General features: G+C 39.6%; 1 protein-coding gene across 11 annotated transcripts in view; it reads left to right on the top strand.

The window, feature by feature from the left end:
- APBB2 (amyloid beta precursor protein binding family B member 2) overlaps positions 1–12,388 on the top strand; it is a 317,656-nt gene that overhangs the window by 121,188 nt on the left and 184,080 nt on the right. Inside the window, exon 4 of one of the 11 annotated variants that reach the window (XM_067531217.1) lies at positions 4,499–4,746. The exons of the other annotated variants lie outside the window; for them this stretch is intronic. The gene's annotated coding sequence lies outside the window, so the exon portion shown is untranslated. The remainder of the gene's footprint in view (positions 1–4,498; positions 4,747–12,388) is intronic. 11 annotated transcript variants of the gene reach the window in all.

Below are 12,388 nucleotides of genomic sequence, written 5' to 3' on the forward strand. Positions count from 1 at the left end.
ACTAGTCCGATGTTTTAGATTTTCAGCAGAGGGGGGCTGTCTCTTATTGTATTGCGCGGGGGCCAACGGCAGGACCGCTAAAAGCCACTGCAATAATTAATGTCCAGATATGTGACTTTTTTAAAAAGGTGCCCTAATACAGGATAAATGCTTGTTACAGATACCTTCATTTTATGTTCCTACATGTAAAATAATTGTAAGGCTTTAATAGCAACATACACAAGTAGAGAAAGTCTGAGTGAAAACTAATGTGCTAACCTTTACTCAAACCTGTTATGACTAGGCTTTGCAGGACATGCTGTTAAGTGGTTCGTTACAAATAGACTACTATTTTAGTGCTGTATTTCCACTCTTTCTACAACATGTGTGTTGCTCATATTATGTTGGGCAAAATAAATACAATAGGGCTCATTCTCTGTTGCCCTGCATCTTGTTAGCCATTTACACCAGTCCAAGGTGAGTGTGAAGAGAGTGTAAAACGCTAGTTTTTGATTTAGTGGTATTTTGCATCCACGTTGCACTGGTGCAGGTGATTTTGCATGATGCAAGACAACTGATGATCAGGCCATTTTTTTGTCATATAGGTTTGTATTACTTACTGCCCAGAGTCTGAGGACCATATGTAGCAATGGACCACATGTTCTGAAATATCTTCTGTCAGTCTTAACCTTAGGCTGTTTGTGTAACTTTGCTTCTAGCTCAGTGTGTTCTAAAAAATGTCGAATTCAGATCCTTAGGTGGTGTCAGTTGTTATAGGTGCACTCAACTGAATGAAACAACACTGTTTTACATCAGCTGAGTATCTGGCACTAGAACCTCAACTGACAATATTTTTGCCTTTGTCTTAACATAATTCAGTATCTATAATCTTGTACTGGCACTTTCTTTTACTTTGATGAAATGAAGTCTGTATCATGGGATTTAAAAAAACCTTAAAAAACATGAAAAACAGCTGTTGTACTGACAAGCTAAACCTCTGTATATTATATTATTATATATTATATATTCTGTATATTATCTAGTTTTGAGATATGGAACCAGTGACGACAAGCTACTTGAATTCAGCTGAGCAACGAAATGGTCTACAGAATGCAGTAGCACTAAAGTATTAGATTTCACGAAAGACTATTTTGAAGCATTAAGGAATCTTTGATGAAATTTGTCTGAATTAACGAATGCAGGAATTAGCCCTTAGTGAGCAAGGCCCAACGGGAGACAGTGATAAAATCCAGCATTGTAGATGGCTGCTGGGAATCTCAAGGAAAAAAAAAGCACAATGGACTACAGTTTGTCTGGAAATAAGATAAGGAATAAAAAATGACCAGTTTGTTTTCATGATGCTCTCCTTATAAATGGAAAAAGAGGAGGCAACCAAACAAGAATATGTATTGTTAGTTAAAGATAAAGGCAGCCAATAGACAGAATAGCTAAATATGAAACAAAGTAGTTAAATGAAATAAGTTTTAAAATAAATATCTTTGGGGGGAGGGGGTGTTAAATAGACCTATAAATAAATGAAGAGGTGAATGAAATTAATCATGGAGTAAAAATATCTGAGATTGAACTTTTTAAAAAAAATCTGCTTTGAGGCACAGAAAATAAGGATGAAGAAAGGAATGTGACAAATTAGAGAGAAGGGAAAACTTTATAACTGATAGGCAAGGCTCCCGTGTTCTCCCAGGCTTTCAAGAAAAGGGTACTTTAGGAGAGCCCGTGTGGATTACGAAGGTGGCAGTTAATGTTGCTGAGTGAATAATGGATTTTTTTTAAGTTTAGAGACTGAACAAAAAAAAAATGGGCAGGAAGATACTTTGATATGAACTGAAATTGATTTTTTTTAATATTCCTTTGAACTGAAAATTTTTTAGATGTTCAAATAATTTTAGAAGTTCAAAAAAAAAAGTTTTTTTAATTTGACAGTTTTTTAGTGTATTTCACCCTTTTAATTTTTTTAATTGGCAAAATATGTAAACAACACACAGTTTCTAAATGAAAAAGTAAACTTTCAACTTTTTCTAAAAAATTTTTCAGACGAAACTACTTGTCAAATGTAACCTAAATACGTGAATAGTTATGGTGATGTGAAAAATTCCATTTTAGGGGAAATTACTGTTCATTGTAAACATTTCACCCAGTTCTGGTTGTTAGTCCTGACAGGCTGAAGGGGAGAGGAAAATATGCAACTTGAGCAAAAGAGGCACACTTAAAAAAATTGAAATAATTTAAAAAATAGCTATTGATAGTAATCATCATGTAAAAAATAATGAATAGGATTCATTCATGGCCTTCTGTCACCCCGAGAGTTCCTCTCTGGTAACAGACAAAGGGCACATCATAACATAACTCACATCAGGCCTGACAACTCATTGTCCATATACACAGTTAACATAATCTGCATCTAAAAGGTGTCATGTGAGGTAGCATGTAAACTGGTAACACACTGGTCATTAATATTATTGCATGATGTATGTATGAGGAGTGTATAAAGAATTATAGATGTGTGATGAAAATATATTCTTAAAAAGGTGTTTTGCAAGCTGTGTGTAAACCCAGCCTGTCCTAGACAAAGGAATGTTGTTTATCTAGCTTTCCTGTGTCTCCACTGTAAACTGAGCCAGGTAACATCTCAGGGGATAATGAAAAGTACGTCTTCCTAAAAGGTAAACAAAGCTTTCAAGCTAAATGGGCAGGAAGGGGAAGACCACTTAATGCTCATGATGGGGGATAGAGCCTGCACTACTAGAAAGCCTCCTTGTTTCTTCAGACAGAGACAATAAATTTTGGAAAATATGTGCAAAGGCAGACAGCCATTTTGGCATAAGAACATAAAAATGGCCATACTGGTTCAGACCAGTGGTACATCTAACTCAGTATCTTTTTTCCAACAGTGGCCTGTGCCAGTTGCTTCAGAGGAAATGATCAGAATAGGGCACTTTATCAAATGATAAATCCCTTGTTGTCCAGTTCTGGCTTCTGGCAGTCCGAGGTTTGGGTTTAGGTTTAGAGCATGGAGTTGCATCCCTGACCATTGTGGCTAATAGCCATTGATAGACCTAGCCTCCAGGAAATTACCTAATTCTTGTTTGAACTGAGTTATACTTTTGGCCTTTGCAACATCCCCTGGCAATGAGTTCCACAAGTTGACTATGTATTGTGTGAAGAAATACTTTTTTGTTTGTTTTAAACCTGCTGCCTATTAATTTCATTGTGTGACCCCCTGATTCTTGTGTCGTGTGAAAAGGGAAATAACACTTTTCTATTCACTTTCTCCACACCATTCATGATTTTGTAGACCTCTGTCATATCTGCCCTCAGTCATCTCTTCCTAAACTGAACAGCCATGGTCTTTTTAATCTCTCCTCATATGGAAGCTATTCCATACCTCTAAGCATTTTTTGTTGTTCTTCTCTTAACTTTTTCCAATGCTAATATATCTTTTTTTGAAATGGGGCAAACAGAACTGCATGCAGTATATTCAAAGTGCGGGTGTACTATGGATTTATGTAGTGGCATTATGATATTTTCTGTCTTATTTATCCCTTTCTGAATGTTTTCTGTTAATTTTTTTGACTGCTGCTTTACACTGAGCCAATGTTTTCAGAGAACTATCCACAGTGACTCCAAGATCTTTCTTGAGCGGTAACGGCTAATTTAGACCCTATCCTTTTATATGCATAGTTCCCAATGTGCACTATTTTGCATTTCATCTGCCATTTTGTTGCCCAGTCATCCACTTTTGTGAGATCCCTTTGTAACTCTTCAGTCAGCTTTGAACTTAACTATTTTGAGGAATTTTGTATCCTCTGCAAACTTTGCTACCTCACTGTTTATCCCTTTTTCCAGATCATTTCTGGATATGTTGAACAGCACTGGTCCCAGTACAGATCATTGGGGGACCTGCTATCTACCTCTCTTGACTGTGCAAAATGACAAATCATTCCTGCTCTTTCTTGCCTATCTTTTAACCAGTTGCTGATCCATGTGAGGACTCTCACTCTTATCCCGTGACTGCCTATTTTGCTTAAGAGTCTTTGGTGAAGGGACTTAATCAAACGCTTTCTGAAAGTCCAAGTACACTATATCTGCTGGATCACCCTTGTCCACATGTTTGTTAACCCCCCCCACCTCTCTCCCAGATTCTAATAGATTGGTGAGGCATGATTTTGCTTTAGAAAAGCCTTGTTGACCTTCCTGCAACATACTGTGTTCATCTGTGTCTGATAATTCTGTTCTTGACTATAGTTTCAGCCAGTTTGCGTGGTACTGAAGTTAGGCTTATTTTCCTGTAATTGCCAGGATTGCTTCTGGAGCCTTTTAAAGAACATTGGAGTTACATTAGCTATCCTTCACTCATCTGATACAGAAGCTGATTTAAGCGATAAGTTAAATACCACAGTAGTTCTGCAATTTCATATTTGAGTTTCTGTAGAACCCTGGAGTTAATTCCCTCTGTTCGTGGTGACTTATTACTGTTTAATTTATCAATTTGTTCCAAAAGGACCTCTATTGATACCTCAATCTGGGAGAGTTCCTCGGATTTATCACCTAAAAAGAAAGACTCAGGTGTGGGAATCTCCCTCACATCCTCTGCAGTGACGACCGATGAAAAGAATTCATTTAGCTTCTCTACAACAGCCTTGTCTTGGCATCCATCATCTACGGGACAAATGTGTAGCAGTGCCTATGAGCTCATGAAAATTGGATCTTTTTGGCCTGAAAACCAAGAGTAGCTGGAACTGACTATAGGTGAGAAACTTGCTTAGACATAAACTTAACTTTCAGCGAATTATAATCTTAGTCACTGGAAAGCCAGTTTTTTGTTTTTGTTTGTTTTTTGTGTCTTATTATCACTTAACTATCCATTCTCTAATAAACTTAATCTTGTTATAACAAAGCCATCTCAGTGCTGTGCATTAAACTGAAAGGTGTAGTCCTCAGCTAAACTAACAGGCTGGTATGGGATCTGTCTCTCTGGAGGCAGAGAACTTAACTTCTGTCAGTATCCAGTGAGAGGGATTGGAAGTGGGGAGACGGGTTTGGGGGGACTTGGGACTGGAGGGGCTGTTGGTGTTACCTGGCAAGTAGTAACCAGGCTGGTGGAATTCAGGGTGAGGCCATTTTGCTGTGAGCAGGCTGCTGATGTCTGGGCTCTGAGCCAAAGCTGCACAGTGCAGAAACACTCAGGGTTACAGGCAGGTGGTGACACAACCCCTTACTGGTCTGGATGAATCCCCAAAGCATCACAGCTTTTCAGAAACTTCAGACTCATGACAACAGCATTTTGTTTCCGTCAATAAAAAGCCTGGGTGCATGGGTTGGAGAGAGACCTCTGCTCTCTGGCCACTGTGAATGAAATACTTGTACACTTTTGGCCACAGATCTGCAGCATGATTTCTTGATGGCCAGTTTGGTACGTTTAATTGTTTAAATTCACAGTCAGCAGTATTGCCATGAAAGTGCTGCTTTGGCATATGAAAAGGTGGAATTGGAACTGAGATGAGCTAAGTGGAAGCATATTTACACTTTTGTATGGATGGTAGCACAGCCAGGACTCAGGCTGAAGTATTTAAAATGGCTTTCTTACTGCCTGAGATCTCTGCTACAGTCGGTTTAGTAATGCAGAACAGCAATTCTTCTGTAAAACCTGTGGTCAGGTGTGTGCTTGTAAAGCAATGAAAGGCATTCCCTCCACTCCGTAACATGAATATTTGGTGACAAGCACACACAAGGAACATGGTTAGTGAAATTTTTTATGATGGGATGGTAAATCTTCATAGAACGTCTGGAGTGTGTTGGAAATGGGTTCCTCAGGCGGGTATCCCAGTTGGAACACTGCACTGTGACATTAGTTGCATGTAGCTCCTTATGGTTGTCAGATAGCCTAAAGCCATATTATGAGAGAATGTGGTTTTATGCATTAATGCTCAGCATTTGTATGTTCATGCATGCTTGGTCATGGCATCTGTGGTCTTTGATTTTCTCCATATCCTGCTCTATAGACATGTTAGAGAACCTGCTTTCACAGTAGTAAATAGGGGTCCTGCTTCTTATACAGTGCAGACTTCCATCACATGTTCAAGGCCACAGAACCTTGCCCACCCACTCCTGTAACAGACCCCTGACCTTTGGCTGAGTTACTGAAGTCCTCAAATGATGTTTTAAAGTAGGGATCGGCAACCTGCGGCACATGTGCCAAAAGTGGCCCACGCGCCAACATTGAGCGGCACGCGGCGCCCTGGCCAGAGCCGTGCTGCTCTGTGCTCGCTGCTGACACAGCCTCCGGAATGGGGGCTGCAGACTGCCCCTGCTGCAGACACTGCCACTGGAATGGGGGCTGCAGAGCTGCCCCCGCCGCCAACAGTGCTGCCAAAATGAGGCTGCAGACTGCTCCCGCTGTGGACACAGCTGCCGAAACGGGGCTGTAGACCACCCTCGCTGCCGACACTGGGAGAGGGGTGGGGGAAGGTTGAGCACTGCCCTTTAAGGTTGCTGACCCCTGTTTTAAAGACTTCAAGGTTATTATGCTGAATTCACTGTGATATCTGAAAGTCTCATGGGAAGCATTACTAGACAAAGAGCAAAATAGTCTTCTAGGCACAGTGCTCTGATTATTATATTCATACGACATAAAATGTCAGTCTGTGGTAACTATTAAAGATCAAATTAACTGCTGGCACGCTCCACTGATGTCAGTGGACTTGCTAGCGCTTACACATGCAGTAAATCTGGCCCTAAGCAGCAGATTTGGGTACTAGTACTATTTTGGCCCCGAATTAAACATGGAAAGAAAAGCCTGGATATACATTTTTCTTGAGCAAATCAAACGTTGAGAGGCCAGTGGAAGTGGAATGAAATTCTCTTGCTGCTGCCATGAAAAATGTAAATGAGGAATGAAGAAATAAGAAAACTGCAACGAAAAATGGGGACCATGTAAAGGAGGCTGCTGATGAAGAGGACAGGATTCGGAATAGCAATGACAGCACCAACTGAAATGTGGGGGAGGAGGAAGGGAACTCCTTTCAAGTTGATTTATATCTTTATCTGTGATGACTGGTGGTGAATTGCTTGGTCACTGAGGCTATTAGTAAAACACTGGCAAACACAGGTGAAGTGCATGCTGTCTTAAGGTGCTCCCCTCCATGGCTAGCATAAAATGATACTTCTTGTGTACGTTTTGGTTGTCTTCTGTACTTGCTTATGCTGTATGACTACTGTCAACATCATCCCCTGAAAATACTTATTCACTTTCCAGAGAGCTGAGATAAGGTCATCATGAACGGTTAGAAAATAATCTGTTAGGCATCCAGAACAAAAGCAATATACTCCTTAAAGAGGAGCTGTAATAAAAGATACTCTTAACAATTACATCTTCTTATAGAGAAGTTTAAGTCACTACAAAGGCTTTTTATAATAGTGTTTGGAGCGTAATAAACAAGAATTCACAAAAAACCCAAGAAGTTTCCACCTTGATTCAATCATGAGGCAGATTAGAATTGATAACATTATGATTGCCTTACTTTGGTTTGCAGGTTCCACTGAATGTGTGCTCAACTTGGGGCTTATGTATACACCTCAGATGCACATGTGCACTTAAATTGTGTACTGCAAAATGGTACATGCAACAGGGTGCTGAGTCCGCCCCCTGTCACGCCAGCTCCCATTTAGGGAGGTAAATTGGAGCTGGCAGGAGAAAACCAGCACCTAATTGGACAATTAGAAGCAGCTGCCAGCCCAGCTAGCCTGGGGCTGTATAAAGGGCTGAAGGGAAGGAAGCAGAAAGAGAAAGGAGAGAGCTGGGGAGTGGAAGCTCGTCCCTCCTGGGTTGAACTCCTAAGAAGGCAAGCTGTATCTGAGACGTGGTGGTGGGAGCACAACTTGTAAATAAACTTGCACCAGTGGTAACGGAACCAAAGGTCTCTGACTAGTTTTGTGAAGGAGCAAAGAAGCAGAAGCAGGGCAGGCTCAGTGACATCTTGCTGCAGTACATATGCCATTGCTTGGGCTTGTTTGACAATTTGAGGTTTTTATTCCCAACCTGCCTTGGTTTGCTTCATGGGCTGTGTAGAATAGGACAGGTGTTTATTTTTTAAACATGTTAGCAATCATGTTTTAACTAACGTGTTTTAGCACCCTAATGTAGACAGGGAAAGTTATATTTCAGCGTGTATTAGCTAAGCTGGTTGAGGTAAACCCTAGGATCCTCTCTGGTGGTCACCTTGAGCAGCTAACCTGTTTAAACTCAACTTCCTCTGTTTACGTTGGGGTTTTAAAACCTGGTAGTTTTTATATATGCAGAATCATTAAGATGGTAGCTCCCTGTGCAAAAATCCCGGTTAATGGACATACTGAACAGTAATAAGTATTTTATAGCATCTTTTAACAACTCCATTCTCTAATGTGTTATTTAGCATACCTATATTTAGCTCTGTGAGTTACTACAACAAATCAGTGTGGTTTTCATTTTAAGGTAAAAATTAGTGACATCTCAGATTACAGTCCAATGAATCCTCTGTACATGTCCTCACGTAATATACATGTTCTTGTAGCTATTGAGTTCACTGTGTATATTTTGTTCACAGCTTTGATCTCCAATTTTCCAATTTGTAATCCAATTAAATATGGTTTAGGCCCAGTTGGGGCCATACTGTTAGGAAAACCACATTCTGGTTTAGCTCAACTGTGGTACAGTTTAAGCATGTTTTTAAAGCTGTTGTTAGAGCAGGGTACAGAGAGCCTCTGTGATGCTGTTTCAGCCACTGAGAAAGGAAAGAAAATAGTATCTCTAATGTACTGCTGCTGAAAGATGCTTACAGATATTTTTTCTGGTTTAGTAGGTAGCATTGTTTTAGAAAGTTACAGCTTTCTAGGAGAGGACAAGGATATATTTATAAAAGCTACAGAAACACTGCGCTTTTCTATCCATTATGCAAACCCCCTGCAAGTTTCTCTTTAGTCAAGGAAAGAAATTGCAAATACTGAAGGGGTGAGCATCTGTATCCAGATAACGTTATTAAATATAAAGTAAAAAAGGATAATCCCTGCAGAGCTGTTGACTATTACCATCTCTTGGATTTAGTTATAATCACCTGTGGACATTTCATGAGGGCATTTCCTACCCAAGACCAGCATACTGAGTATTTGAGGAAGGGGAAAGAGTTGTTAATGTATTTGGGAAGGAAGATGAATTCTGTTTCTTTCAGTCATAAACTGTTCTGTAAAAACCATCAATTAAATTATAAAAGGCTTCAAACCACATGTTTTGATGCATCATCTCTGGTGGCATCTATTAAAGGGTTGCTTTTGTCATCCTTCTTAGTTGCTTCTGACAGTTGATACAGTGGGCTGCTGTGTGAAGTCTGGTAGTTCTTAACTCTCTCTGAAGTTTTATTTCTAACATATTTATAAAATCTACAGAGGTAATGGGGAAAAATTCAAGCCTTGTCTTGCTAATCAGTTTTTGGCTTAGTTGGCTGAATTAATAGCTGAGAGTAAGCCATAGAAATCTTGGAAGCACATGGAGGGAGGTTTTTGTGGAGCATTTAGTGATGAAGAGGAAACTATATTACAGTGCGGAACATGCTGAAGAGAAAATAGCTATATAAGTCATATTTTCTTTGTGAGTAGATTAAATATGAATAAAAGAACAAGGTTTACTCTTCCTTGCCAACATGTAGAGGTTACACAACTTCTCAGATAAAACTTTTTTTATTGCTTGTTGATGTCTTTCCTCTTTACAGTCCAAATCCTCTGTTGGTGTAAGTGGGTGCAACTCCATTTATTCAGTAGCTTTTCTCCAATTTTCATCTCCAGTGAGGCAAGTTACTCAGTACACTTTATGTGCATCCCTTTAGCAAGTGGCTGTGAATCTTTGAGAGTGTTTTTTGAGTTGTTAGATACCCAGCCTTCATGGTGGCTTTTCTTCAGAGATAGTATAAAGGGGCTGATCTGCAACTGGGATAATTTTGAATGACTGATGAATTGTATAAAGCTTAACTGCCCTTATTTTCCTGACACGACCTCCTGGGCATTGTCAAATATAGCAATTTCCTACAATATCCTTGAAAAATCTTATTGACTTAAATTTCAGTATATTTGACTCCATTGTATTAAATGCAAAAGTTATGTATTATTTTGGGCCTGGCTGATTAAAGAACTATACTGAACTATGTGGCAGACCAGAATTGTATTTTGGGATGATACGTGTGAAGGGTATTTCCAGGGAAAAATCTCGGAGGAGGTGAATGCAAATTCCTACCCCTCTCCCCCATTTATGGAAGAAACCAACCTTTTGAAGCTCTGTCCTCAGGAGGGGGCCATTGTTGATCACCTGTTCCCAAGATCTGAAGATCAAAGGCCCAATCTACATAAAGAAACAGGCTGATCTGCCTAGTCTGTGTGCTTGTTCTGAGCTAAAGCTGTTATGAACTTATAACCACAGAAAACCCCCTTTGTGGTATTTGAAGGACTGACTCTCTTCTGGAGTTAAGGGGCTGTCTCTGGTAAACTTATTAGTATGTGTGTAGTTTCTTTTATTGTTTTAATGTGTTCTCTCTGTAATGCTGTCACTTTAATAATAAATGTGCTTGTGCAAAAAGGCTGCGGGGTAACTTATAAGATCAGGCCCAGTATTATTCAAATTATTATATAGTTGGGAACCCTGAGTGCACGGTTACAACACTCACACTATAGGAACTCTTCTATAATTACAACTAGTTTGTGACTGTGCTAAATGAATTAATAAACACCCCAACTCAGTAAGGTAGATAGAGATATGATAGAGTGTATAACTGCACATCCATGCACTCACACCGTCCCTTGTAGAACAACCTGAAATGTTAGCCACCATCTTCCTCATCACCTTCCCCTTCATCACCAATGGCCATCATTCTAGTAGCACCCAAGGACTACATCTTTCTCCTACTGCCCCAAGGTGGGAATGTAACTTTCATAATCTGATATGCTGATGCCGTTATGTTTGATGCATATTCAGTGAGGAATTCCCATTTTCCTTAATTTGTATTTTCTCACCTTGCTAATTAATGTTGGAATGTTCTTCTCCTATAGATTAGTATAACAGTGATCTCAACTCATTATTATATGTGTCAATTCATTACCCTGACCCTTTTGTGGTTAGGTATCTGTGGATGTAGCTTGTGTACCTGTTGTGTATGTCAGTTTGTTGCCATGACACTTCTGTGGTTGAATCTCCTTAGAAATTCTCCTTAAACACTCTATTTTAGCTCCCTGATACTTGGGGTTTTCCGTTGAGCCATTTATCTGTTTAAAGTTAATCTTTACATAGTTCAGAGGCCTCAAGCCTTCTGTAACTTGCTGAAGCTAATGTCTTAAAGGATATGGCGAGTAGGTACCTTGCATTACTGCTGAATATAATGGAAAAGCAGTGAATATAATAACGGCAAGCTAGCCCTATGGGACTACCCAAAAGAGGTGACTGCTGAGGAGCCAGGAGCCTAGAATTGGGTGCTTCAAGGGACCACAAAGGGAAAAGACAGTTGCTCTGAACTGACAGGCACCTCCAGCAAAGGGAGCTCATCTAATTCAGGAAGTAATTGATACTATGTTTCCTTGGGGTGCTGACATGCATGGAGATTTATGAAAGTGGCTCTCCAACTCTAGTTCTGTGCCCTATACACTAAACAAAGGTGCCTCTCAAGGTATCCTTTGGGAATCAGTAAGTGCATGTAGCTGCAGCCTGAAACAGCAAAAGATTTCCTGACATACTGGTGGGGAGACAGAATTCTGTTCTCCAGTTTAGGGGGGGAAAAAGGGGGTTGGGTTTTTAGGGATTTTTGTTTTTTGTTTTTAAAATTATGCAGTTGTGAGAGGGTAGGTATTGACAGATACCTTGAGAGATAAAGAACATGCATGTAGGCTGAGGAGAGTCTACAGGTAGAAGAGGAGTTGGAAATCTTGAGCTAATGAGCAAAGCAAAGGGGCTTCTTATGTATTTTGGGAAGTATATTTGTAGACTGAAGGGTTTTACATTAATACTTGTCAGTTTCAGCAACATTTGAATTGTATTGGAAGCAAGATTTCTGCTTTCCAAAATGAATGTTAATCTGTGCTTTGCTTTTCTTGCTTGACTAACATCTGTGTAATATTTTAGAGAACTGCTGTATTCCATGGTCTTAGAGAAATAATCAACTAATATGAAATTAAATGAAAAGTTTTATTATTGATCAGAAATTGCTCTATCAAAATTAAGACATCATTGTCACTAGCCAGAGGTGTGCCACTAGTTTTAAAATTAGTGTGCAAAATTCTTTTGAAACTTAGGTTTCACTTTCTGTGACATCAACCAAAATAAATTACTGTAAATAGGTGCCATGTGAGATCGATATTTGCCGTAAAATTTATGTATGCTTAT

This window comes from Emydura macquarii, unplaced genomic scaffold (genome assembly GCF_026122565.2).
Source record: "Emydura macquarii macquarii isolate MOO-44397 ecotype Brisbane River unplaced genomic scaffold, CSIRO-AGI_Emac_v2 contig_3128, whole genome shotgun sequence".
Taxonomy (NCBI): Eukaryota; Metazoa; Chordata; order Testudines; family Chelidae; genus Emydura; species Emydura macquarii.